This window comes from Pinus tabuliformis, chromosome 6 (assembly GCF_031772625.1).
Source record: "Pinus tabuliformis cultivar Carrire ecotype Pingquan chromosome 6, CPIR1, whole genome shotgun sequence".
In the NCBI taxonomy this organism is placed as follows: domain Eukaryota; kingdom Viridiplantae; phylum Streptophyta; class Pinopsida; order Pinales; family Pinaceae; genus Pinus; species Pinus tabuliformis.
In genome coordinates this window covers 1420473175-1420500599 of record NC_142292.1, presented here as the reverse complement: position 1 = coordinate 1420500599, position 27425 = coordinate 1420473175, and the positions used below count along the sequence as shown (strand labels likewise).

General features: G+C 38.0%; 1 pseudogene; it reads left to right on the top strand.

Moving 5' to 3' along the window:
• Positions 1-1494: 1494 nt before the first annotated feature.
• Positions 1495-20416, top strand: LOC149263962 (dynamin-related protein 5A-like; annotated as a pseudogene).
• Positions 20417-27425: the final 7009 nt, after the last annotated feature.

Genomic DNA, 27425 nt, shown 5'->3' with positions numbered 1-27425 from the left:
CCAAGTGGACTAGTTTACAAAGGATAACTTTTGCACGATCCATGAAGAACAACATTGAGAGAAGACTTATCCAGATTGGAACCGAATTATGGGCACTATGGCTTCAAGAATGAATGATCATTTTAAAGCCAATGAGCAGGTTTAGCCGGAAGATGAAGATGATGAAGAGTATGCTGCATCTGATGAAGCTCCAAGTTTTGTGCACATGGTTAACATGTATTAATGTCTTAATGTTGCCCAGAAGAAAAAAAAACTACAGAGAAGGAGCCCCCAAAACAGAACAGTCGATACAAATTGAGAAGTCAAGGGGCTCCCACTGTGATTGAGACACCGAAAGAAAAATTGAAACAACTGCTCAGAACAGTTGATCCATCGACATCCTCAACACAGAAAACACAAAGCAAGTTCGGGAAGATAGCTACAACGAAATATATGTCCATGAGCAGCAAAATCCAAAACACTCCACTGGACAGTACAAACACAAGTCTTCCCCCAGACAACTCGGTGAGTCTTCCCGCTTTAGATTACAATATTGTTGAAGATATGAAGAAGACCCGTGCAAACATTTCTCTATACGAGCTTACCAAACTCACGGGTCAACGTGATATTATTTTGTGTACACTGGGGCAAACCTCCACAGACAATGTTGCCTCTTTCAATAAGGTACCAAGCAAGTCTCCCAGATCACTCGCATCTATATTGAATGCACTTCACATGGAAGAAGTGAACTTTCTCTACCCACCATTTTTGTTATCATTTGAAATATTAAACTTCAACGTCCACAACTATTTCGTTGACTCTGGCTCATCAGTCAATTTCATGCCACTCTCCATTGCTAAACATATCAATGCGTAATGGAGCAGTACAAAGATGTAGATCATCCAACTTGACCGACATGTGTACTAGCCATTGGTGAACTTCAGGATGTGATCATATGGTTATTTTCTGATGGACGAGTTCACCAGTGCATCAACATTGTGATCGCGGACATTCGAGAAGCATATGGTCTATTGCTCAACATAGATTGCTCAAGTAAGTTGCAAGGATATTTTCTACAGACTGGTCACACTTATGGCTTTTGTACCAGGGAAGAAACAACTAGATTCAGGTGTATCCAAGAGGTATATGAAACACAACGTTACTCCCTTGAATGGTCACAGTGAACCGTTGGCTTTCGCAGAACTTCTGTTCGGAAATTTCATTCTGGACATGCAACTGGGATTTTATCTTGCACATCCGAGCCCCACCCCACCAGATGCGCAGTTGGGTTTCCTTCCTTGCCCAACTAGTTGAAATGAAACTTGTACAATACATTGTAACAATAGTAGCAGTAGTGTTAGCAGTACTAGCATGACAAGTGGTCCTTGTACAGATGACTTGTGGACCTTTTATTTTGATGGATCCAAAACACAGGATGGATCTGGAGCTAGGTGTGTTTTGATCGACCCAAGGAAAAGAAAACACTTAGTCTCAAGCCACTTGGAGTTCGAGTGCATGAAAAATACTGTCAAATATGAAGCACTCATCTTGGGTTTACAGAAAGCCCTCAGCCTCAACGTTGCTATGTTGAAAGTGGTAGGTGATTCAGAGATTGTGGTATGACAAGTACGTAACACCATACACTATGTCTCACCTTGTCTTAAGAGTTACCAACAAGAGGTATGGCGGCTTATCTCTAATTTCCAAGCTTTTAATATCATCTCTATACCAAGAATGTGCAATGCAGCTACAGATGCTCTGGAAAATGCAACTGCTAGGATGACACTGCTTAGGGATAGATTTACTATTGAAATTTTGTATAAGCCATCTATCCCTGAAAACATCACTAATTTGCATGTTTTTTATGATGATGAACAAATATTGCATTTCATGGCTAACACTGACATCTTAAAAGATGCATCGATTGATGAAGACGTGCACAAGCAGGCTCTGCAAGACACACTTGATGAAAACAAAGGAAACCTCATCCCCAAGGGTGTGATTTCACTCGAGAAACTATATGACTTGCAGAACACTAAAACCCACAGTTCCACACTGATGCATAAACAAATTAACTTGGGAACATAAAGAGATCTGGAGTTCGTAAATCTCGGCACCTATTGCACACCAAAAGAGCGACAAGCCTTTGTTCGCCTGTTCAAACAGTACCATGATGTATTCGTGTGGACATACAATGTCTTGAAAACATATGAAACATGAATAATCCAACACATCATTCTGATCAAAGAAGGGTTCAAGCCATTTCAGCAGAAGCTCAGAAAAGTCCATCTGTCACTTGAACCCTGCATACAGAAAGAATTTACTAAGTTGTTGGATGCTCAGATCAATTACAAGGTTTGTCATTCTACTTGGGTTTCAAACTTAGTTCCTGTAAGGAAGAAGTCTGGGGAAATCTACTTGTGTGTATATCTTCGAAATCTGAATCAGACCTCGAACAAAGACAACTACCCTGTTCCGTCTATGGAGCACATCTTGCAGACAATATCTGGAGCATAAATGTTTTCTCTCCTTGACGATTTTTCTAGATATAACTAGGTTCTGATAGCAGAACCTGGCAAACTTAAAACTACTTTCTGTACCAATTGGGGTACATTCGCTTATCGAAGAATGCCATTTGGGTTTGTAAATGCAAGCGCAAACTTTCAGTGCGCTATGGACATCGCCTTCCATGGGCTCATTGGACAGAGCGTGGTGGTGTACCTTGATGACATGAAAGCCTTTTCCAGAAAACGTTTAGACCACCTACACCATCTTAAAATGATCTTTGAGCGACGTTGAAAGTACGGGATATCATTGAATCCCAAGAAGAGTGTATTTGCAGTGTCTAAGGGGAACCTACTTGGGCATATCATCACCAAGAGTGGCATCAAGGTTGATCTAGACCGAGTTTGGACTATCACATAGATTCCTCACCCAGTCAACAAGAAAGCTATGCAGTCCTTCTTGGGAAAGATCAACTTCCTCCAGAAGTTCATCTCAGATTATGCGTAAATTGTTAAACCTATCCAAGACATGATCAAGAAGGATGCAGTCTACAACTAGGGGAAGAAGGAAAAGGACACATTTTCTCGTATCAAGTAGGTGATTGCAGATGCACCTACGCTATACAACTTAGATTTCAATAAAGATTTATTGCTTTATACATTCTCTTCCAAAAATTCACTCACTACAGTGCTCACACAGAAGGATGATATGAACAACGAACATCCCATATCCTTCATGAGTGAGAGCATGCAGGGACCTGAGCTCAACTATGCCACCTTAGGTAAAAAATAATATGTTGTTTACAAGTCGGTGAAACATTTCAAACCCTACCTGCTAAAAAATCATTGCATAGTCTTTGTACCGCACCTAGCAGTCAAATCATTGCTTGTTCAACAAGAGCTAGGTGAAAGACGTGCGAACAGGATGACAAGACTACAAGAGTATGATCTTGACATCAAGTCAGATCACACTATCAAGGATCACAGTCTCTACAGACTAGTAGCAGAAGTGGTACACGTGCAAGAGGAAGAAGAAGAGATCGTTGGTTGGGAGCAAGAAATCAACATGTAAAATGTAGAGCGAGCACCACCCACTTCGCACAACAAATCTTGGTGCAAAGAAGTGTGCCAATACCTTGAGAATGACACCATGCCCTGTCACTTCTCCATGCAGCAGAAGAGGGCACTTTGATTTAAAGCCTTACCTTACCAGTTGGTGCACGAAGCTTTACAAAAAGCACAACAACGGAATTTGGTCAAGTTCCTGGAGGCACAAGATTCAGAGAGAGTGTTACGTGATATGCATGACGAACTAGTCGGATTTCACTTCGTGGGTAACACAACTGTGCACAAAGTCATGAGAGCTAGTTTCTACTATCCCACATTACTTAAATATGCACACTCTTATGCCCACAAGTGCCTGGTCTGTCAAAAATATGCCGACAAAACTCCAAGGTTAGCAACGCCGCTGCGGCCTCTTGTAGTGGACGAACCATTGCAATAATGGGGCTTAGACATCATTGGGGAAATATTCCCACATTCATCAAAGCAGCACCGCTACATCCTGATTGCTATAGATTACTTCACGCGGTGGAAAAAAGTAGTTCTGCTCAAACAAATGAACAACCAGGAAGTCATTAGCTTCCTTCATAAAAACATCATTTCGAGGTTTGGCATTCCTATATCACTTGTTTTTTACAATGCAACTTACTTCTCTTCGTTGAAACTTTATGATTTTGCATTGTAATATGGTATTTTCCTTAAGCATTTAGCTAACTACTACCCGTAGGGAAATTGTCTTGCCGAACCTACAAACAAGAATCTCATTCGCATCATAAAAAGGACCATTTACTCTGAGCAACAAAACTAGCATTCTGATCTGGTGAATGCACTTTGGATTGACCAAGTTACACCGAAGCCCTCTATGAACACATCTCCATACTTCCTTGTATATGGAAAAGAAACCATCCTTCCACCAAATATATACTTGTGTGCTCTACAATTGTCCCAAGAATCTCGAGGAAAGCCTTGTCTATTGGTTCAACGTAGGATGGACACATTACACAAGTTACAGGAAGAATGGATGAAAGAAAAAGAAAAAAATTTACTCCACCAGAACCGTATCAAGAGATGGTTCAATCAAAATTCTGCAGGGAACGTCAGCTTCATTGTGGGTGACTTAGTCTTGAAGTGGGATAAACCCCATGAAGACAAAGGCAAACATACGAAGTTCCAGTCCTTGTGAATTGGTCCATACATAGTTCATGAAAAACTTGGCCAACACACATATCGCTTACAATCACTTGATGGGAGGATTGACAACCTTCCTGTCAATGGCGAAGATTTAAAATGTTATTTTCAATGATCTGGGGCCGCGCCTCGCCCTATGTACATAGCATGCTTATTTTTTTTTCTGTTGTTTTACTTTGTTGTTTTTGCTTCACTTCGCTTTGCTTTGTTTTGATTGTCTTGTCATTTTTGTTTTGTAAATAATTGTTGTCCTATATTGTGTTTTGGATTTTGAATAAGTATGTGGCTAAATTTAAAGAGTCTTGTGACACTGCAGCACTTGGCCAGTCCTGTGTTCGTCTTCTCTGTGCTTGGTTGTAACTTTTGGCCGATGAAGCTTGGATGGAAAATATGATCCGTCTGTAAGGGAAGCTCTGGAAAAACCATGAACTTGTGTCCAAACTGGGAAACCCCATGCCTGTACTCAATCTTCTACTCTGTGTGATCAAGCTTATCCAACTAGTAAAAACGAAGAAGGGGAAAATCTAAACGAGCAAACATAAATCATAGTTATTACATGCTTCTCTGAAGGAAAAACCTCTTCTGCTCTCAATAAGTCAGGATCCCACTTCCACCCAAAAATAAATAAGTGCATATGCACAATCCTCTTTCAAAAAAATACGTAGGCAAAAGAAGAGAAAGGCTTTCTGCACAGAGAGGTGAAGCAGGCAACTCCACCAAGGTACTGACTAGGTTTAAAGGCAGTGAAGAAATGCTTGCATTATTGCGTGACTCAGTTGGGGTATTGTCCAAACCTACTGGCAGTGGAGAAACACTAGAGATGAAAACTTATACTCTAAAAGTCTTAAGCTCACGAACCAAACTACCCTTCCCGATTTTGAAACATTGTGATTTAGCTGAAAATTTTGGTGTTTGACTGAGTTGGTACAAGGTGAACCACGTATTTCCATGGGATAAGTGAGGAAGACCAAGTAACCTACGCAACGAATCAATACTCCCTGAAAGGCCAAGGCCCTGTGCTGAAAATGAACCAAAACAGAGAAGCTAGTATTCAACCAGTGTGTCGCCAAGTGTTGTAGCCTCTACAACACCCTCCAAAATTTTGGCCTGCATCCAAATTTCAGAGCCTTCCTTGGTTTTTCCCCTTGATGTTTGCAAACACTCGGGCTCATCCCATGAGATCTTTTCAAGTCTTTACACCCTTTTTTGCATGAGTTGTTTTTGCTCTGATAACATCGGTTGTACTCACACACAAATTTATAAACACTGCCGTGCAAGTGTCGTCACGTTCATTCGAAGATCTATCTCAAGTGTCACACTTGTCGCACTTAACCTTTGAGTCAGTCTCATTGAGCACATGTTTGTCTTGTTGGTTTTAGGTGTCTTGTCATCGAGTCATGCTAAGTGTGTAATCACAATGTCATGTATGCACAAGTTCACTTGCTTTCACACTTAGTCATTTTTCCTGAAAATTTGTCGATCGGACAACCCTCCTTCAACTAAAACCCAATCTCAATGACCCTACTATGTTGCCCATAACTATGAAGAGCTTGAGGCTTTCCTCCAGGGCAATGTGTACTCCGTAATCTTGGAAGTGAGCCATCCCACTCTCTCCCAGAAGTGCGCAAAAGTTGCTCTCAAGTCTGATCCACTCTACGCTTCTCGCGAGATCATCTATCTAGCCTCCCTCTAGTGTTCTGGAAAACCTGAACTGTACTGTCACCTGGGGCTGCACTGCTCCCTAAATCTGCGTAGAAGTTGCCTAGCTTCCTGCCTTGCACTATCTATAGAAACTGCATAGAGCTTGTGAGTCAGGCCTATGCTACCTATCACTGCATTGTTCCTGAGAATTGTAGATTTGACTAGCAGCCCCCCCCGCTGGCTTGCTCTGGTATCCCTCTGAAAATTATGCAATATTGACTAGAAACCTCTTTGTTGCCCCACTCTGCACTCATCCTAGAAACTACACATAACTGATTGCTCGACACTGTCTCTCATAAATTCGCAGTTCTGACCAGCAACTCCCCGCAGCCCGATCCAGCCCTGCTCTTGAAAACTGCGCAGAAATGTCTGTTAGTGCCTCCTGCTACCGACTTTGTCTTCCTAGGAGAAACTGCCCAAATCCCTAGCTGGACCCCTGGATGACCTGCTCAGTCCTTACCTTGAAAAATGCATAGAATTTCCCAATAGTTCCCCAACACCCTTCCTTGTCTTCCTCCTGGAAATTGTGAAATTTTTCCTCCTAGCTAGGTTTTACCTCACAGTTGTAACTAATGTGCTGGGTTGTGCAAATATGCCTCCCAGTGACATCTACGCAGTTTTTATTGACAGTGCTCCAGAGCCTCACATCTCAACCTAAGCTGTGCTTTGTGCAGTTTCAGTGCCTTATCCCTCTCCTGATCACCTACACCAAAACAAAAAATAATGCATCATGTTAGACTAGGATAATTTTGGATTTGATGTCATCTTGTCATGACTGATTGCAAGAATAGGTACATTGATGAAACATGGCTCGATGATGAACAGGATGGAGAAGGAATGCATGCTAGAAGACTTTCTCGCAATTGAACGAACGTCTGAAGCACATCGAGCAGTGAGCAAAAGGGACACATACACATGCACCATCAAGTAAATACCAAGACCATCAAAGGCCCAGCGTATTTTTCCATGCGGAGGTGAAGCAATGTTACACCAAGAGCACACCTATCACTCAGTAGCATAGCAACTGGACACGGACACCACAATTAGCCAATACATGTCAGTAGTGTCACGTCGATTTGTGTCATGAGTTGTCTTGGCCACATCACTACTATGGGTCATACTTGTTGTAATCAAATGTAATGTAATGTGAAAGTCCAAGAGGCACATACGAATTTGAAGGGACACATTAGTTGAAAAGTCATATTAAGTCAAACAGTCATGAGGGAAGTTGAAGGGTCACAAGGGTCAGTTATCCTCCTTGGCTATATATACCCCTTCACTGTATGAGCAAAGGGCTTTTCACCTTGGCTCCTCCCACATATCCTTGAGAGTCTGTAGTATGTTCTTTGAGGAGCGAGGAGTGGCTCCAATGTCCCACTATTGGGGCTAGTGATTCATGGTGTACAGATGTGTCTTGGAACTTTTGTTTAATTCAGAAGCTTGTCTCAGGTCAACATGTTTTCACGCATGTTTTGCATCCATTTGTAAGACTATTCTTTAAACGTTTGTAATGCATGTTTTTTTAACCTGTACTAAGATAGTTGAACTACTTTAGTTAGTTTGGTACTTACATTGTTGAAGATGTGTTGTATTGTTTATCACTACTATCTCACCCGTGTGGACTACTTTGTCGAACACTAGACAAACCATTCATGTGTTTTCTTGGTTTTAATGACCTCCACCCCCGTGTGGACTACTTCACTAGAAAATGTACGTGTTTTCCCTTGAACTTTGGTTTTCACGACTACCACATCCGTTGTGGACTATTTTGTTGGATGTTGGATAGACCCTTGTTGTTCTTCAAGTGTGTTTCTTCCTGGGTTGGGACTATTCCACCTCATCAAGAGGCTCACTTCACTTTCCCCTTTGAAAGTAAGAGAACCTAGACACAGAGTTACATTACGCACTCACCAGGCATACTCACCTCGCTTTCTTGAAGTTACAAGCATAACACTCTCATGTGATGAACAACAAGAGCTAAGGCAAATCTCTAAGATATTGGCGACCGGGCCATTGTACTAGATGGGACTCCTACACCAAACAGTGTGAGGTCTAGTTGGGACTTCATACTGGGGAGATCCCCTGAATTTTGGCGGGTCCTGCACCATCAACAGGTACAAAAAAACAAAGGGAGTAAAGCTGCAAGGTTTCACAGATGCAGATTGGGTAGGGTTTTCATCAAATAGGAAGAGCACATTACGGGGAATATTCAGTATTGGGTCAACAACATTTTCTTGGTAGAACAGGAACCAGAGATCAGTTGCACTCAGTTCAATAGAAGCAGAGTACATGGCTACTAGTTAAGTAGCTTGTGAGGGTATCTGGATGAGGAATATCCTTATTGAGTTATTTGGTTAGCAAATGCATCCTACAGTGATTTACTATGAAAATAAAAGTTGTATCAAACTCTTTGAGAATTTAGTTTTTCATGATTGGTCCAAGCATATCGACATCCAATATCACCATCTACGAGATTGTGTGAAGAAGGGAATCATGTTGCTGGAGTACATTCCTACAGAGGAACATGATGTAGACATCTTGACTAAGGCACTGTCAAGAGGAAAATTTGAGTTCCATAGAGGCAGGATTAGGGTATCTGATAATCCCTTTCTTGTTTGGTTGAAAATGCAACAAGAAAATCCTAATTTAATTTTGTCCTTGAATTAAATTAGGAATAAAATTGTAATTCCCCATCACAAGACAACCTGTACGAGCTAACTAAGTTAATTTGACTTAGTTGGCTTAGTTAATTTGAGTTGAGGGTTTAACATGAGTCATGTAGAGTGTCTCCTACTTTATAGGATCCCTGGTTGAGTTTATTTTGAGTTGTAATTAATTAATTTAGTTTAACTGAGTTAAAGCCAGTTAAACCAGTTCCAACTGATCGAGAAACTAGTAGGAGGTCAAAAAGTGGCGTGTTGCTTCATGTGTTCAACTAGTTAACTAATGATTCACTCATAAATAACTAATGCATGTCAAATCTGAGAGGAATGACTATGACGGATTGAGCAATTCCAATTGAAGAATTTCCATAATTAATAAGGGCTAATTCCCAAGGAAACAACGCAAGGAAATAGGGACTTGGGCGAGCAGAAAATTGGTTAAGTATTGGCTAAGGCTTATCTAGGAAGCAATGTGAGACAAACAGAGATAGTGCAAAGGTTGAACGGGCTTGAGCAAAGCATTGTAATCTTCTCATATTTCATGACTAATGCAATATATAGACAACAGGGGTTTTTAGTTGTGGATTTCCCCAAGAAATCATTGTGTAATGTGTTGATTGAATTCTTTCTCTTATATGCTTCATGATTTCTCGATTAATTAATTGTTTCCGTTGATGAGTAGAGTAGATTCAAGTATTTTGTTTTAGCATATTACATAAGCAGTTTGAATGTACAAGGAATTTCTACAAGGTTTTGTTGGAAGCCCTGATTTGATTATTAACGTATGAAGCTACTCTTATATGAAACTAACCCTTGATGAATGTTTAATGATATGATGATGACTTGTTATGATGATGACTTGTTATGATATATGTCTAAGAACCTAATATAGTTTGTGATCTAATAGTTTTGTTGTAGCATGACAATGTTATGACAGGTAGGTTTATATTGATGATTGAAGAGACTTCTCATTCAGAGGGAGAAACACTTTGTGAGATTTTATCATCTAGCTCCGAATGTTGAAGGAAGGATTCTGGACATGAATGAGCATATGATGTCGTTGAAGAATTTTTTGCAGGTTCTGATCTAAGCAAAAAGGGTTCTCCTAGTTTGAACCGCAACCACATGGAAGAAAGCTTAAGTTTGAGGTTATAAGCCTCACAACTGCACAAAAGAAGGCCTCTGTGTGCGGTTGTGCCTACAGGTCACAAAATCTGAAGTCTTATGCATGAGATCATGAGTACACTAGGAGTCTGATTAACCTATAGACATGGAGTAGATGATGGAAGATTTCTATGAGTAGGGACGTTTCTAAGAAATAATTGTAAGGTTTGTATCAAGCTCCCCAAACCTCGATAGACAATTACCGAAGCCTAGAAGTAGTACCAATCCAAACCTCTACATTGGTCCAAGGAAAACAAAAGACTGTTGCTCTTGGTGACATTTGAGGAAACTCTTCGATAAAGTTGGTACCAAATGTGATCACGTTGATATATTTCTGATCTACAAAGAGAAACATGGATTGATGGATGTGACCCTCCTGAAGTAATGGTCTCCACTAATCGAGTACACTGAGATGACTCTTCCCCCCTGTTTGAGCTCCTAAGGTGAGGAATTGAGATGAAGGGCTCCTAGGCTTGAGGGATCTCTGGACAATAGGGTATCACCCCTATATGTTACCCATAGGGTCATAGATTTTTCTCCCATATCTTGGTCTATGCAAACTATACCTGAGTTAGCATCTGTCTTTCCCACCCATCTGACCAATGGGTGTTGGTGGCTTGAGTTAGGCGTGATCCTTACTATTCATGGTAAGTGGCATCTAGCTCAAGCTAGAGATGCGGGTGTTCTACCACTAACTTTTAAGGTTCACGTTGGGAATATCAATAGAGGTTTCCCAGGTTGTAGCATTGGCTCCTCGCTGGCAGAGTTTCTCGGGTTGTAACATTAGCTCCCCACTGGCAGAGTTTCTCGGGTCGTAGCATTGGCTCCTCGAAAAGTTTCCCGAGTTGTAGCTTTGGCTCTCTTCTGGAATATTTTCCCAGGTCATAACATTAGCTACCCGCTGGCAAAGTTTCTCGGGTTGCAAGATTGACTCCACACTGGCAAAGTTTCCCAGGTGGTAGCATTGGGCTCCCCACTGGAAGTGATTCTGGGTGGTAGCAGTGGCTCCTCGATGGATAGAGGGTGGTAGATTGAGCTCCCCTCCAATGTCAAATTATTCTTCTTTTAGATTCAAGAATGTTCAACATATGAGCAGTGACAAGAAATAGATGAGTAGGGATAAGTAAAGATGAACCAGTGATGACATTGGATGACAAGATTATTGAGATGGGTCATGATATAATGACATGATTAGAATTTTTCCTTAGCTGAGAGTGAGTGTTAATTTTTGGAAAGTTAGTCACAAATTCCAATCATGGGATTAAATTCCTCTTTTTGAGAGGACCAATTTTGACCATTGAAGTGCTCAATTTGGACAAGGGAAAGTGTCTTTTTGAATTAAATCCCACATGTGCACATTGGATCAGGTCGGCCCAAAAGCAAATTGGACCCCCTTGGAAATCTATAATACAAGTGACCTCAATCTCATGACATTATTATATTCTCTTATTTTGTTTTGACTCGCACATTTCTGAGGGAGTTCACAAAAATTGGTTCGCACAGGTCCAAATTACAGGGTTCGAAGCTCACACACGTGTCTAGGTTTTTTGGTTTCCGATTGTGGGCATGAAATAGGCGTTTTTTGGTTATAACTATAGGCATGTAGGCCTATGCGCGTGGTTGAAGGGTTACATCAGTACAAATGATACTCTTTGCATGCAGTTGGTACCTAGGGTTTGGTTTTTGCTGTTAACCATAAATTTCATCCGTTGACCGCAAGGTTTGACAGTTGACTGCGGAAAATAAAAATTGATTGCAAGATTTTGAATCAGGGTTTTGATTATTGGCATTGTTGGGTTCATCTCATGATATTGTTTAGTTTATTTTGGATGGATAGTAGTATGGATGAATATATGGATCATTGTACTCTCTTTTGTTGAATCATTCAATGAAAATCTAATAAGAAGAAGAATTTGAAAGGGTTTTCCCCATAGTGGGTTTTGCACTGGTCTCCAACCAATCTCGATGTCTATATGTGTGAATTCTTTTCTTCTATTTGTTCCTTTATGTTCCATTCCATTGATGGTGATGTTTTTATTTCTATGTAATTGCATATGTTGTTGAATAATGTTGTAAATATGAATAATGATCTAATGTTATGGGGTGAAGTTAATGTGTAAATGAAGAAATGCAATTATCTAAAGCAAAGAATAATATAGCCCTAAGAAAAATTAATAGGCCCAAAACCTAACTGGTAAATTTTACTTGGAAAAATGTGAGGGAAGTCGAATATAACATTTTATTTTTCCTCAAGCATGAAAGCGGTAGCCATTAACACATATAGAAAATAAAATTTGGCTACTGCCATACAAGAAAAATTTGAAACAATGAACAATGAATTTATGAGTTCGAGGATTATGTCACTATTGCATACAAGGGTATGGTATTGCAAAAATGATATTTCTATTGTATTTCTATCACCTCTTCTTTTTGAAAGAATTAACGCTCCATTTGAACACTAAGCTCCCTAAACACTTCAACATTGGCCTTTTCGTTGCACCGTCTTTATTAGTATCACCACTAACTTAAATTTCGCTCTCTGCCCACAAATACCATGCAAATTTAAAATACCATTTTAGGCTTATGCTTTAATATCCAGATTAGACAGCCCACGGGGCTTTGGATTGACGGTGAATGGGTGCGCTGTTAAGGCACTCCTTGCGATAGGTTACCGGTTCAAATCCCCGTGGGTACGTAGGTTAGTCTTAACAAGCAAAAAAAATAAATAAATATATCCAGATTAGACCAGGAGAAGACTATGAGCTTGTTGTTCGAGCATTAAATGGATTAGATTATATTGGCATTCGTGTTGGGTTGTGTTATATTCTTTCCACGACTAACCTATGTAGTGAATCAGGGGGTTAGAGGCGGGGCGGAGCCCCGCCTTTGTTGTGTCGATTGCGCAACAGGGGGGTCACAAGGGGGGCGGCAACCCCCCATATCCAGGGGGTTTTAGGGGGGTGGGTAGTCCCCCTCTAGGGGGTCCGGGGCAACGCCCCGGGAAAAAAAAAATAAATTGGACCCTATATTAGGTTGGGCGAACCTACCTATGGTTTTCAGTCCATGGTTTTGGACGCGATGGTTTTTCAGTCCATGGTATTGAATGCTTCAGCATGTATAAATATGTATTGTAACATTGAAAGGAACATAATGAAAAATCAAGCTGGTTGTCCCGGTTTTGGGATCCAGGGGAAAATCTCTATGTATATGTGTTTTATGTGTTATGCTCTCGCTATTGTTTATTTTCTGTGTTTTAGAATTCGTATGCAGCTAATTTTTGTACAGGGTTAAAACCTACATTTGGTATCAGATTTGTTTTGGCTTCAAGGGGATGCCTTTGTTGTTGAGGTGTTTCGCTCGGACCTGTGCTAGACCCTATTCAGTGGGAGATCTGCGAGATCGATTCTAGTGGTAAAAGAAGATGGCGAGCAATGGAAAGATAGAGATCGGTAAATTTAATGGTCAGAGTTTTGAGTTGTGGAAACTCAAGATGGAGGATCTATTGGTGGATAAAGATCAGTGGATCGCAGTAGATTCGGGTACTAAACCAACATGGGTAACCGATGAAGAATGGAAGAAGTTGGATTGAAAGGAAAAGAGCACAATACAATTGTGTGTCTCAAATTCAGTATTGTTGAATGTATCAGGGGAAGCTATGGCAAAGGCTTTGTGGGACAAGTTAGAGACTTTGTACCAATCTAATTCTCTGGTGAATAAACTATTCCTACGGAAAAAGTTGTATAATGTGAGGATGAAAGATGAAGACTCATTGACAGAGCATCTGAATGCGTTTAATACTATGGTAAGTCAGTTATCATCTGTTGATATCAAAATTTCAGATGAAGATAAGTTCATTAGTCTGTTGTGTTCTCTACCATATTCGTGGGATAGTCTGGTTATTGCAATAGGCAGCAATGCAACTGCCTTACAGTTTGATGAAATAGTCTCATCCTTGTTGATGGAGGAGATGAGACGGAAAAATATGGAGAGCCAGAATGGTGATGCCTTGTCTGTACGAGGATGGTCCCAGAACATAAACAAAATAAGTCATCGAGTGGGAGATCTAAATCTAGAGGGAGATCTAAATCTCTAGGAAAACCTGTAAAGGTGGTATGCTGGAAATGCGGAAAGGAAGGGCACTTCAAAAGGGACTGTAAATCTAAAGCTCCTGATAAAGGAAAGGGATCTAATGACGCTCCTTCTGTAGAGGCGAAAACCACCTCAGATGAAGGTGGGGATGTGTACTTGGCTTCTTCAAGTACACATGTAGATCATGAGGAATGGTTGATTGACTCAGGTGCATCCTTTCACTTCACTCCCCATAGAGAGTGGTTCTACGAGTATGAGAAATACGATGGTGGTGATGTCTTCTTAGGGGATGATAGGAAGGCTAGAATCGCTGGTAGCAGAAAAGTAAAGTTGAAGTTGCAAGGTGGAAAGGTTAGAACACTTTCGGGTGTCCTACATATTCCTACATTGGCCAGAAATCATATTTCTGTAAGCAGGCTAGATGATGCAGGTGTAAAAATAGTGTTCGAGAAGGATACCTGCAAGATGGTTCGGGAAGCACTAGTATTGATGCGGGGAGTTCGGTTTGGAACTCTGTACAAGCTGCAAGGTAGCACGGTTGTTGATGGGTGCAACAGTTCTATGGTTCCTAAAAGTGGAGCAAAAAATCTAGTGGTCTCTAGAGAGAAGACGATGTTGTGGCACCAAATGCTTGGACATATTGGAGAGAAGGGCCTTCAAATACTTCATGGTAAAGGTATGGTAGAAGGTGTGAGTAATAAATCTCTGGATTTTGATTTCTGTGAAAATTGTGTATATGGGAAGCAGAATTGGGTGAGTTTCCCCTCTGGCGGTAAGAGGGCGAAACAAATATTAGAGTTTGTGCACAGTGATGTGCTTAGACCTGTGAAGGTTCCATCACTGGGTAAGTCTGTGTACTATGTATCATTTATAGATGACTTCTCAAGGAATACATGGATATATTTCCATAAGAAGAAATCTGAAGTCTTTGACAGGTTTAAAGAATTTAAGGCTCTGGTGGAAAACCAGACAGAGAAGAAGATAAAGGTACTGATGACAGATAACGGTGGAGAGTTATGCAGTAAGGAAATTGAAGAATTATATAAGAAGTGTGGTATAGCATAGTAGAAGATTACTCCATATACCCCTTAGCAAAATGGAGTTGCAGAAAGAATGAACAAGACGTTGATGGAAAGGGAAAGAAGCATACTCAGTGGTGCCGGCTTAGGACAAGAATTTTGGGCAGAGGCAGTGGAGACAACATGTTGCTTGGTCAACAGATCACCTTCATCAGTGTTGGAGGATAAGACTCCACAAGAGGTATGGACTGGTAAGAAACCCTCTCTTTCATGTCTGAGGGTATTTGGATGTGATGCATATGTACATGTTCCAAAGGAGAAACGAACCAAGTTGGATAGTAAATCTGAAAAGTGCATCTTTATTGGATATAAGGATGGTTTAAAGGGTTATAAGCTTTGGAACCCAGCAACAAGGAAGGTTGTGTACAACCGAGATGTGGTGTTCAGAGAGGTGAAAGATATTATTAAACATGAAGTCCAACCAAAGGAACCTGAGAAGATAGAGTTTGAGCAGAAGGAGGAAGAATCAGACTCTACAATAGAGGAGGAATCTGAAGATGAAGAGCCACAAACTCCGGGTATAAGAAGATCAGTTCGAGAAAGAAGGCAGCTAGAAAGGTATAGTCCATCTGCTTTCTGTTCAAATTTTGCTTTATCTATTACTGATGATGATCCCAGAACTGTGAAGGAAGCAATAGATTCAGAGGATGGAAAACTCTGGAAAGAGGCCATGGTTGATGAAATGGCATCTTTGCACAAAAGTGAGGCTTGGGATCTGGTGGAGTTGCCGGCTGGAAGGAAACCCATTGGTAGCAAATGGGTGTTCAAGAAGAAGACAAATGCAGAAGGAAAGGTGGAGAAATACAAAGCTCGGTTGGCAGCAAAAGGTTATTCCCAGGTGCCAGGAATTGATTTTGGTGATATTTTTTCTCCTGTTGCCAAGGTAACTTCTATTAGATTACTTTTATCTGTTGCTGCTGATTTTGATTTTGAGGTAGAACAGATGGATGTGAAGACATCATTTCTTCACGGGGATCTGGAAGAGGAGATCTACATGAAGCAACCTAAAGGCTTTGTGGTGAAGGGTAAGAAAGAATTGGTATGCAAGTTAAAGAAGTCTCTGTATGCGTTAAAACATTCACCAAGGATGTGGATGATATGTTGTTGGTTGGAAATGACAAAGAAATTATCCAGGATTTGAAGACCCAATTGTCCTCCAAATTTGACATGAAATATCTTGGTGCTGCAAACAATATTTTGGGCATGGAAATTAAAAGAGATCGAGCAAAGAGGAAGCTCTAGTTAAACCAGAGGAAGTATGTCGAGACAATACTGCAGAGGTTTAATATGCATGATAGTAAATCGGTGAAGGTTCCTATTCCTATATGTGTAAATTTATCTGTTGAACAGTGTCCCAAGACACAAGAAGAGGAAGAGGATATGTCCCGTGTTCCATATGCAAGTGCAGTCAGTAGCCTGATGTATGCAAGGGTCCGTACTAGACCAAACATTGCACATGCAGTGGGAGTATTGAGCAGGTTTATGTAAAAACCAGGGAAGGAGCATTGGACAACAATGAAGCGGGTTTTCAGGTATTTGCGTGGCACTAGTGATTATGGTTTGTGCTACCAAGGAAGACCAGGATTGGACAAAGTTTCAGATATACGTGGCTTTGTTGATGCAGACTGGGCTAGAGATTTGGATCAGAGAAGATCTACAAGTGGTTATGTGTTTAACCTATTTGGAGGTGCAATCAGTTGGATGAGTAAGAAACAATCTGTAGTGGCACTATCAACTACGGAGGCAGAATACATGGCAGCCACTCATGCAAGCAAGGAAACATTTTGGTTGCAGAGATTGTGTTCAAGTATGGGGTTAGTACAGGGAGCTATAAGGATAGACTGTGACAGGCAAAGTGCAATTTTCTTGGCAAAGAACCCAGCTTATCATTCAAAGACAAAGCACATTGATGTTTAGTATCACTTTGTGAGGGATATGATAGAAGACAAAAAGGTGTTGCTGGTAAAGGTGGACACTTTGAAGAATACTACAGATACATTGACAAAATCTGTGAGCTCTGAGAAGTTCTCTTGGTGTAGGGAAACAATGGGCGTTTCGGGGGCTGGAAAAATGACTAAGCTCTCTTGTGGCCCCCTATGGAAAGAAAACAACAAGTGGGAGAATGTTAGAGGGGGGTAGAGCCCCCCCTTTGTTGCATCGATTGCACAATTGGGGGGTCACAGGGGAGGTGGCAGCACCCCCTATTCAGGGGGTTTGAGGGGGGCAGATAGTCCATCTATGGGGTTTGGGGCAGCGCCTCGAGGAAAAGAAAAATTTGACCCTATATTAGGTTGGGCGAACCTACCTATGGTTTTCAGTCCATGGTTTTGGACGCGATGGTTTTTCGGTCCATGGTATTGAATGCTTCGGCATGTATTGTAACATTGAAAGGAACATAATGAAAAATCAAGCTGGTAGTCCCAATTTTGGGATCCAGGGCAAAACCTCCGTGTATATGTGTTTTATGTGTTATGCTCTCGCTATTGTTTATTTTCTGTGTTTTAGAATTCGTATGCAGCTAATTTCTGTATAGGGTTAAAACCTACAATTCGAACTACCTCCAAAGTCTTCTTTAAAAATTGCTTGTAGATATCAACAATGATGATAAATCTCAAAATGATATTGGGCGAGATATTGCAATTATAGAAGGAAGTCAATTAAGACTCACGTGATAATGTCTACTCTAAATGGACTGTTGGTTCAATATTGATCACCTTGCAATCACAACCACAATTCTGGTTAAGTCCCATTCTACAACCAGTATGAAGGAGATGTGTAATTCCGTCTATGCTCAACTTGGAGTTGACACATGTCCCTTTAAAATTATATATATATAACATCTAATATAATAGTAATAAAAAATGAATATACGTGTTTAATTTGTTTAATTAAAAGTATTATAAAACATCAATAATCTCAATATTAGTGGCCATACTAAGAAGAAGTGGTAAAAATATTTCACTCTCACTCTCAACTATAAATAAAATATTTCGCATCATATATATAAAAAATAAAAAATTGAGTATACATGTTTGTTTTTTTTAATTGAAAGTATTATAAAACATCAATAATCTCACTATCAGTTGCCATACTAAGGAGAAGTGGTAAAAATATTCCATTCTCATTCTCAACCATAAATAAAATATTTACGTCGAAAGGTGTTTTCTTTGCAGGCTTAGGGTGAGCTAACATTGTTCACCCCAACAAATAAAAAGCTTTTTTTTTCATCGTTCAAGCTAATTAAAATCTGACACATGTCCAATTAATATATAACACCTATCCAATTGATATCTGACACCTCATCTGACATCTAAAGTTGTCTCTTTCAACCTATTTTTGCACTACACAGGCCCATTTGCGTAGAGAAGGCATCCCCTAGTAGTCATGGTGGTTTCAGTGTTGATGAACTTTAAAGAACCTTCACCTCCAACCAGTGCATTCTTCATCCTAACCTTTATCCAACACCACCTTGTTGCTGACATCAACACCTAGTCGAGGAGGGTTCAACATTAAAGTCCCTGAAGCTACAGGAGTTTATAGTTGAAGTTCTCTTAGCGAAAAAGCTTTGATCCCCTCACATTTTTTCAATTGAGTTGAGGGATTCAATTCATTAGTGCAGCACACTCGAGACAAAGGCATCCATGACAACACCCAGCCAAATCCAGAGGCAAGAATCTCACTCTCAATCTCAACAGAGTAGATATGTTGACAGCTTCTATGCATCGTCGGATGTTTGATCTCGATTCGAAGTCTAACTGTGGCATTTGGTGAGAAGCTCCTAATTCCCGAGATCGTTTCCCTCAATGGCTAGTATGATGGAAAATTTTCTCTACTAGAAGCTCTACTGGGCTTCAGATTTAATGTCAGAAATTTCGAAATGGGAACACGCAAGTCGTTGATGCTGCAAATTGTGCACGACCCTTTAGCTCTAGAACTCCGCTGCTAGTTTCGGGATGAGGATTCTGATGACTATGAAGCTCTAATTGCATTGTCTTATGCTATTTCTGATGCCATCAGAAGCAAAACATAGGAGCATTTTAAGAAAATGTGAGTTGCATTTTCTGCGAAGCCTATTGTGATGCGTGCAGAGTATGCCTACTGCCCAAATTTGACAATCATTGATACCCCTGGATTCGTTCTCGAGGCAAAGAAGGGTGAACCAGAAAGTACACTAGATGATATTTTAGCTATGGTAAAGGCATTGGCAACATCGTTTACTTATATTCCTTCAACAAAGTAGTGTGGAGTGGTGCTCTTCACTTTGGTTGGACACAATTCGTGCAGTTGATCCTACTTTGAGGCGTACAATTGTTGTTGTTTTTAAATTTGAACTTGCAATTAAGCACACAAGAATTGAAGACTCTTATGATTATGAGAGAAGAACCACTGCTTGGGATGGAGGCTATATTGCTTTTCATGCTACTTTGAGGTGGGCCTATGACCATTTCATCCAAAATTTGACAAATAAATGCAAGGAGCTTGTGAGGCATCATTTGGACTCGGTGACAAGTCCTTATTCTCAGGTTTATAGGCCAGAATACAACATGGGAAATGGATTTTTTGGATTTGGAGCATCAACCACAATATACAGGTTCAATTGTCTGCTCCAATGTTTATGGACCTTTCTGAAGATCTAGGATGTCCCCAAGAAGAGGGATTGGATGAGGAACATGAGAATGTTGCTCCGCCAAGGCACCTACAAGCAACACCAAACAAAGGGTCTGATTCAAGAGATCCACTTAGAGAAAGTCAATTGATTGTCCCTGAGACACCTTCGTCGAATCAACCAAGCAGTGAGATCAGTGCAACAAAGAAAAAGGAATACGGAATTGCCAGTGGGCGTATTGGAGTTGAATTGGGAGGGCGGAAGAGGAAAATGCCATTGGTATCTAATTCTCATGTAGGTCAAAACAAGGAGCCTAAAAATTCCAACTCGAATGTGTTATTTGGGCACAAAAACTCTTCATCAGCATACACTGAAGTTTAAATTTTAGGATTATTTGTGCCATCCATGAAAGCCTTAGAACTCCATTGTACTACAAACTTAGACAGGCCCTCAACCATTACTTTTAAGATGTGACCATTCCATATATATAATAAGGAATGCCAACCAAGGGTTTCAGAGTCTAGAAAATGACATTTTCCTTTGCTCCAGGATTTGTCTCACTCTATATATCAAAAATCAAATGGTCATTACTACCATGTACTCAATTCTCTCCCTTGAAAATTGTCAAAGAAAAAACCTGGAAACAATTGTTATCACTTGCTTTGGCTTCTCTCCCACTACAAATAAGAAATTAAATGATCATCACTTTTATAATTCATTCTTGATTCTCTATCATTGATCTGATTCACATAGATACCACATTTTGTTTTCAAAATTGAACCATTCTAGAGCTTTAACAAAGGATAAACATCCTTTATTTGTTAAAAGCTACATCAAAGTTTAAACAAAGAGTCTGAAGTGTGATGTTGTCCATTCATTGATGTAGAAGCATCCGGTCTTGAAAACTATATTTCACACATTTATGAATATCTTCTGTGTTAATATAAGTCTTCAGTAACAACCAACAAGCTTCAACGGGTTTAACTTGCTCAAGGAGTGCATTATTGCCAAATCTAGTTTGCATTTACTCTATTGTTTGCAGTAAATATAAAACTTATTAATTTATGAAGATTTTCTATAAAAAAAAACACATTACCAATATTCGGTCAATATTGGCAATGTGATTTTTTTCGAAAATATTCATAAATTAATAAATTATGGATCACAAAAGCTTGAATTCAAATATGAAACTTATGAACATAAGACTTTTAGGGTGTGATATTGGAATCTAATCATATGAGAGAATCGAGTACATCATGATTAAGACTAAACAATTTACAGAATTGGATTTGAGCTAACCATCAGATCCTAGAGTGTTAGTGGTTGCAGATTTATGTCATAAAAACTGCAGAATTACTGGTCAAACTATTTTGGAATTTATGAATCTTATAGAGCGTGAGAGTCTGGTGAAAACTAACATCTGGGTTTTGTGCACAACTTGAAGGAATACAGGATTTTAAGTTTTAATTTTTTGAGCAAGCAATTTGACAAGGCCAACATGCATTTTGGTAAGGCACTCAACCTAATTTGGCAGTCTGCATTTTGCAAGATTTGTCTTCTTTTTGCATAACAAAAAAAATTCAATTTCAAAGTGATGAGAATAAGAATTAGTAATTGAAAGGATTTAATTTGGACCTCCTAGAAGGTATTGTTTTCATTTTGGTGACATTGATCCAATTTTATCAAAACACTGAAAATGTTGAGTTGGCATATTAGCTATGTGCATTTGGCGATGATATAGAAAATTCCAAGATATGGGTTTTGTGGTTAGGGTGGAAAATGACATAGTTGTAGTTTCAATTTCCTTATTTAATGAATATAAGTGGACCTCGTGTGCATTTCTCAAAGGCCAATCAAGGAAAATCAATATTTTCCTCTTCCAAAATTGAAAAAAAATTAAACTTGTTTTGAGTTTTTAATGCTAAGGATGATCTCTTAGGCATATGAATAAGTGTTTTCGAGGTGGTTTATTTTTGTGCCATACATTATTGTATGAAATCATATATTTCTTTGAGTAATTAAGATTTCTAGGTCCCAAGTCCCTTATCATTGGACTAATTGAACTCAATAAGGAATAAGGTAGGAAATATTAATCCCTTTTAGAGCTTATGTTCTACTACTTGGACAATTCTAATTTTGGATCTGATAAGGGTTCAAATCAAGGGGAATGGCATTCATTCCAACTTAAGATTTGATCCACATGTAGCTTAAGTTTGTAATGTTTAAGATGGAAAGAATTATTTTCCATTATGGGTAGAACTAAATGCGATAAATTGACATTGCTATTAAATTTGAATGCTTACGAGGGACCAAAAGTGGTAAATGGGACTATAGTAAACATGTTTCAAAAGCTCTGTATTGACATGAACATTTTTTTGTTCTTTTAATCTTCAAGGAAGACTAGTTGAATCATGTCTATCAGGAGATTGAATTTTTCAATTTTGTTCAATGTATCTCATACCCAAGTAAATAACATATTATCCCTCACAGTGTGGCCATGCAAACCCTATTAACTGGGTATAATTTGGGTCTTCGTAGCTTTAAAACCAATTATCAAAGTTTTACATAGTTTTGAAAATAATTTCTTTGATATACTATAATTTCTAGGTGATATCTTGCATTGGTATCGCTTACCCCAACCTAAAATGGTTAGAACGTATTAGCCCTTTCCATGTCTAGGTTTCAAAGGGACATTTAATTCATTTTCAGATGACATGAAAAAGGATAACAATCTAAAATTTGGATCTATCTAGGGTTTGATTCCATTTTGTGCCCTAAAAAGCAAGCTTAGTCTTTTTATTTTTTGTGTGGTTTATAAAGCTACCAACCATTTTACTTGTGAAATTAATAAGATGGTTTTAAAAATTAGGTAGGTCGAATCGATACCTTATCAAATTGGCAGATTCATTAGGCTTGGAGGTGGCCTAGGAAGAATAGCTTATAAAACCGGGTTTTTGGGACAGAGTTTGGAGGTGGAAGGAGAAAATGAAAGAGCTCAGGATGGAAGTGGTGAAGGTTCCCTTCCCTGCAGATCAATCAACATTGTAATCAATCACATGCATGCATCCATTTATCATTTACAAAATGAAATAACTTATGATGGAAAAGATGAGTTGAATTTAAATGACATCTAATTCATGTAATACCACTGATCCAATCACTAAACTAACTTCTAAACTACATAAAGAAAATGTAAAACATGACAACTAACACTAATCTATTTCCAAGAAATCATAAACACAATCTTTTTGGGTTGTGGTTGTGAATCCTTCCACTCATTCTCCCACAAGAGAGGTGATGTAGAGGTTGCAACCACATGATTTTATAGGTTAATTTCTACTGAAATGAAAGAAACTATGAAATGCTTGGAATCAAGAAGAAACATAAGTATAAGAAGAGGGACCAAAGCCTCTGGCTTGTGCGCAAACCCAAGAGTCTCAGCCCTTTGAAACTAACTCAAATGCAAATTAAAATCCAACTTCTCATTATCAAAAAGTGCAGGTCTAATACATCACATTAAAGTTGAAAATAAAAATGTCAAGCTTGGAGCTCAATAGCTACACCTAGCTGAACAAAAAAATTGAATCCTAATGAGCTCTTCTTCTAGTTTATTTATACAAAAGGGTAGCTAAAGAAACTCCCTTGAAAGTAGGAATGGTTCCCTCCTTGACCTCGAAAATGGCAGATCTTGTCCTTCTTGATATTTACTTGGACTAAGAGTCACTCTATCGTCAATTAACTCAAACTAGTGAGAGAGGATATGTTGATCCCAAGCCAAGTTTAGGGAGTTAAGGAGGTGGAAAAAACCCCTAGATTGTCTCACAGTTGTCTCCATGCTGGCTTCCTAACTCCTTCTTGAGATAAATTACTAGTGGCACTGGGAGTGGAGCTATTTACTGTGACTAATGAAACATTTATGGATATCTTTGTTCCACCTGGTGTTGTGGACCTTCTTAGGAATGAACGCCAAGTCATGCAAAAGCATCTGAAGACTTTGCAATCTTGCTTGAATGAATTTAGGAATCTTGCTCGTGCACTTTGAGTTGGATCTATATGTCAAATCTATCACTATGCATATCACATCCAGTGGTCATGGCTAGTTTTGCGGACTTCTTTGGATGACCCGAGTCTTATCTCGTGGTTCGATCAACAAGACATGGGTTTAGTTGTTTGAACAAAAATTATTGTTCATTCAAGAAATTTGATTGCCAATGAATCAAATGACTGATGTTGAAAATATCGAGCATATCATTGGGGTTCATATGGATTCCAGAAGTTTCTGAGCATCGTGATGAGCCACAAATCCTCTTCCTCCTATCACACTAAATCAATCAAATTCCAATGCTGGGAATTTTTTTAAACCCTCCTCGATAGCCATTGAGGGAACTCGAACACTTTGCACACCAATTACAACCTTTTTTTCACTTGAGAATTCACAACAATTGAATTAAAATTTCCCTCACCTGGATTTGTAGTGCCCTTTGAACTTGCCCTATATCTAGACATGATCTAGTATGTCTTTGAACTAAAAATTGAGCTCTACCCGTAACTGAAAGACAAAACCTTCTTTTAGTTGTCTCTGAAATCCAAAACCGAAAGTGGTTGCTCAAAAGCCTAAAGTCGAATCTATCTCTACTGAGCGAAAACTAAGCTTTAAGCGCCTTTTTAAATATAAGAAATTCAATGCCTATGTGATTTTTTTAAGGATAACTGGTTTACAAAGCTTTAAAGAGCTTCACTTTAGAGCCAACACTACTTAGCATATGAAAGGGAAATATTATGTTCCCAAAAAGAAGCTTTCTCTAAGCTAAGCAGCTGGAACTTGACTTTAAGTGAATTGTGACTGAACTTGAGCTTGAGCTTCACTCACAACACTTTAACTTTTCTTCCTTTTATATAGGCAAGACTTGACTATGAGGAACATAACTAACACTTTCTTATTCTCTAATCTAAGTCGCTAGACTGAGTACCACTTTCTTCTTTCATTAGACTGACTTTACTCACTTACCAAAAGAGAGAGTGAATCAAACAATCAATATGCTTACTAAAAAGATCTAGTATGTCTTTGAACTGAAAATTGAGCTCTGCCCATGCCTTACCAAGCAGGTTCCTCATATATATATATATGTTTTCACTACTATACAAATTCTGAACCAAAATTTAGCTCTACCCATGCCTTGTCAAGCAAGTTCCCCCCTATATATATATATATATATATATATATATATATATATACACAAAGTATGATCCATCCATGGCGAGCCTCTGAATTAGACAAGTTTTCTAAAGCAATATATATTTCGTTGTTTTTTCGTAAAGTCAAGTTTTAAGTACCAAGCTCTTTCCCTTCCAAAGCACTTCGACCTCTTTGAACAAGATTTACTATTTACTTCTTTTCTTCAACAACATTTGGTTCCAGGTGTAAATACTTTTTGGGTATGGGGAGTGCATGATCCAGATGCCAGACTATTCCTTCCACATTGCTTTTTTGGTTTCCAAAACCCAATCAGATGCAACATAACTTCTCCATCCAGCCATATGGAGATTGCTAATGGGAATAAAAAAAAAAAACTTTCATGATTGACTCCAGCAGCATCCATGAAGGACACGTAGTTGGATGAATAAGATTACTATTTATTCTTAAAGTATTATATAAAATATAAATTTGGAAATAATTTTATAATTGATTTTGAAATATTAAATTATAAAATTGATTTTTAAATATTAAATTATAATTGAAATTTCTTAGTTTAATTAAATAGAATAGTTGATTTTTTTAATAATTAGGTAAATTAGTTGAATGTTTTTAGATATATTTGTTAATTAAATATACTTAAGATAATTGAAATTTTTAATAATTGAGGGAAAAAAAATTCATTGATCATCAAATGGAAATCACTCTGTTATGAAGTATTATGTAAATTAGGGATTGAAAGTTCAAATTCTCCATGAGTCAAACCAACCAAAATAAATAAATAAGAAAAACAATTTATTTTTTATAATTATTTTAAAAACATTTCATAAAATTTCAGTTAAATATAATTATGTCTTATGATTACAATATAAATTATGATTAAGTAGATTAGCTAAATTATTTAACAATTAACTAGATTATTTGAATGTTTTTAATGATTAAATAAATTAATTATTTATTTTTTAAATATATTCAAATATATCAGGTTCAAATAGTTGAAATATATTTATATAACTTTTTTTATCTTAATTTTCTTATTCATTTTAAAACTCTTATATAAAAGTTAAATTTAAAATTGATTTTATAAACTATGAATGTGATTTGATACTCAACAAAATCTTAACATTATGTTACAAAATGAGAATCATAATTTAAAAGTAATTTTGGAAATTATAATTTAAAAGTAATTCTATAATCAATTTTAAAAATGATTTTATAATTAATGAAATGTTAATATTATCTTGTCATAAAGAAGTCATAACAACTGAGTAGTTTAATTATCTTTTATTATAACTAAATAGATTAGTTAAATCTTTTTTAAATAGTTAAATAAATTTAAATTTAAAAATGATTCTTTGATGTAGTTCTTCTAGATAAATCATAATGAGTAATTTTGGGTGGATTTTTCAAACCAATAATATGGTTCATCATCGATACATAATGATTTTATAATCAATTTTGAAATGTTAATGTTATGGTTTCAATATGGAAATCATAACATTTAAACATATTAATTAAAAAAAAACAAGCAAGTATGTTTTCTAGATATATGCTCTTTGCAGCTTAGAGTTGCCCCACATTTCAAGTGGTCTCACCACCCATCAATAAAGACTCAACCAAAACATAGTATATTGAAAAAGAGTTTTGGGATGGTTATAAAGGAAGATATAATGAAGTGATGTTAATGTGATTAGTAAGCAATTTTAATAAAAAAAGAAAAAATGTATATGGTTAGGAGATTTTTGACCTAAAATTATTGATGATGGGATACAATTATTAATCTTTGACCACATAGTAAAAAGAAAGAACAACCAATAGAGCAATGAGATTAACATAATATTTATAAATTGGACTAAATAAATAAGAGAACATTCATTAAAATATTTTTTGGTTATTAACTAGAAATATTTGATCAGAAGAATAATAATAAGCTTTTCTACTATAAAATGATACAATTTAAAATGTTAATATGTTAATAATAATCATTAAGTAGTTAGTTAATTTTTTGTTTAATTGGTTGGTTTTTAAGTATGGGGGTTTACGCAATGCATTATATTAGATATCATTTTGGGATTAGATATCATTTTGGGATTCAACTGCGTTAAGTGCGTTAAGTAAGTCATTCACCTATGACCATTTCCATGAGAGGTAGTCATAACTGACTAATTTCTCATGATTTTTGAATAGTTCACTTAG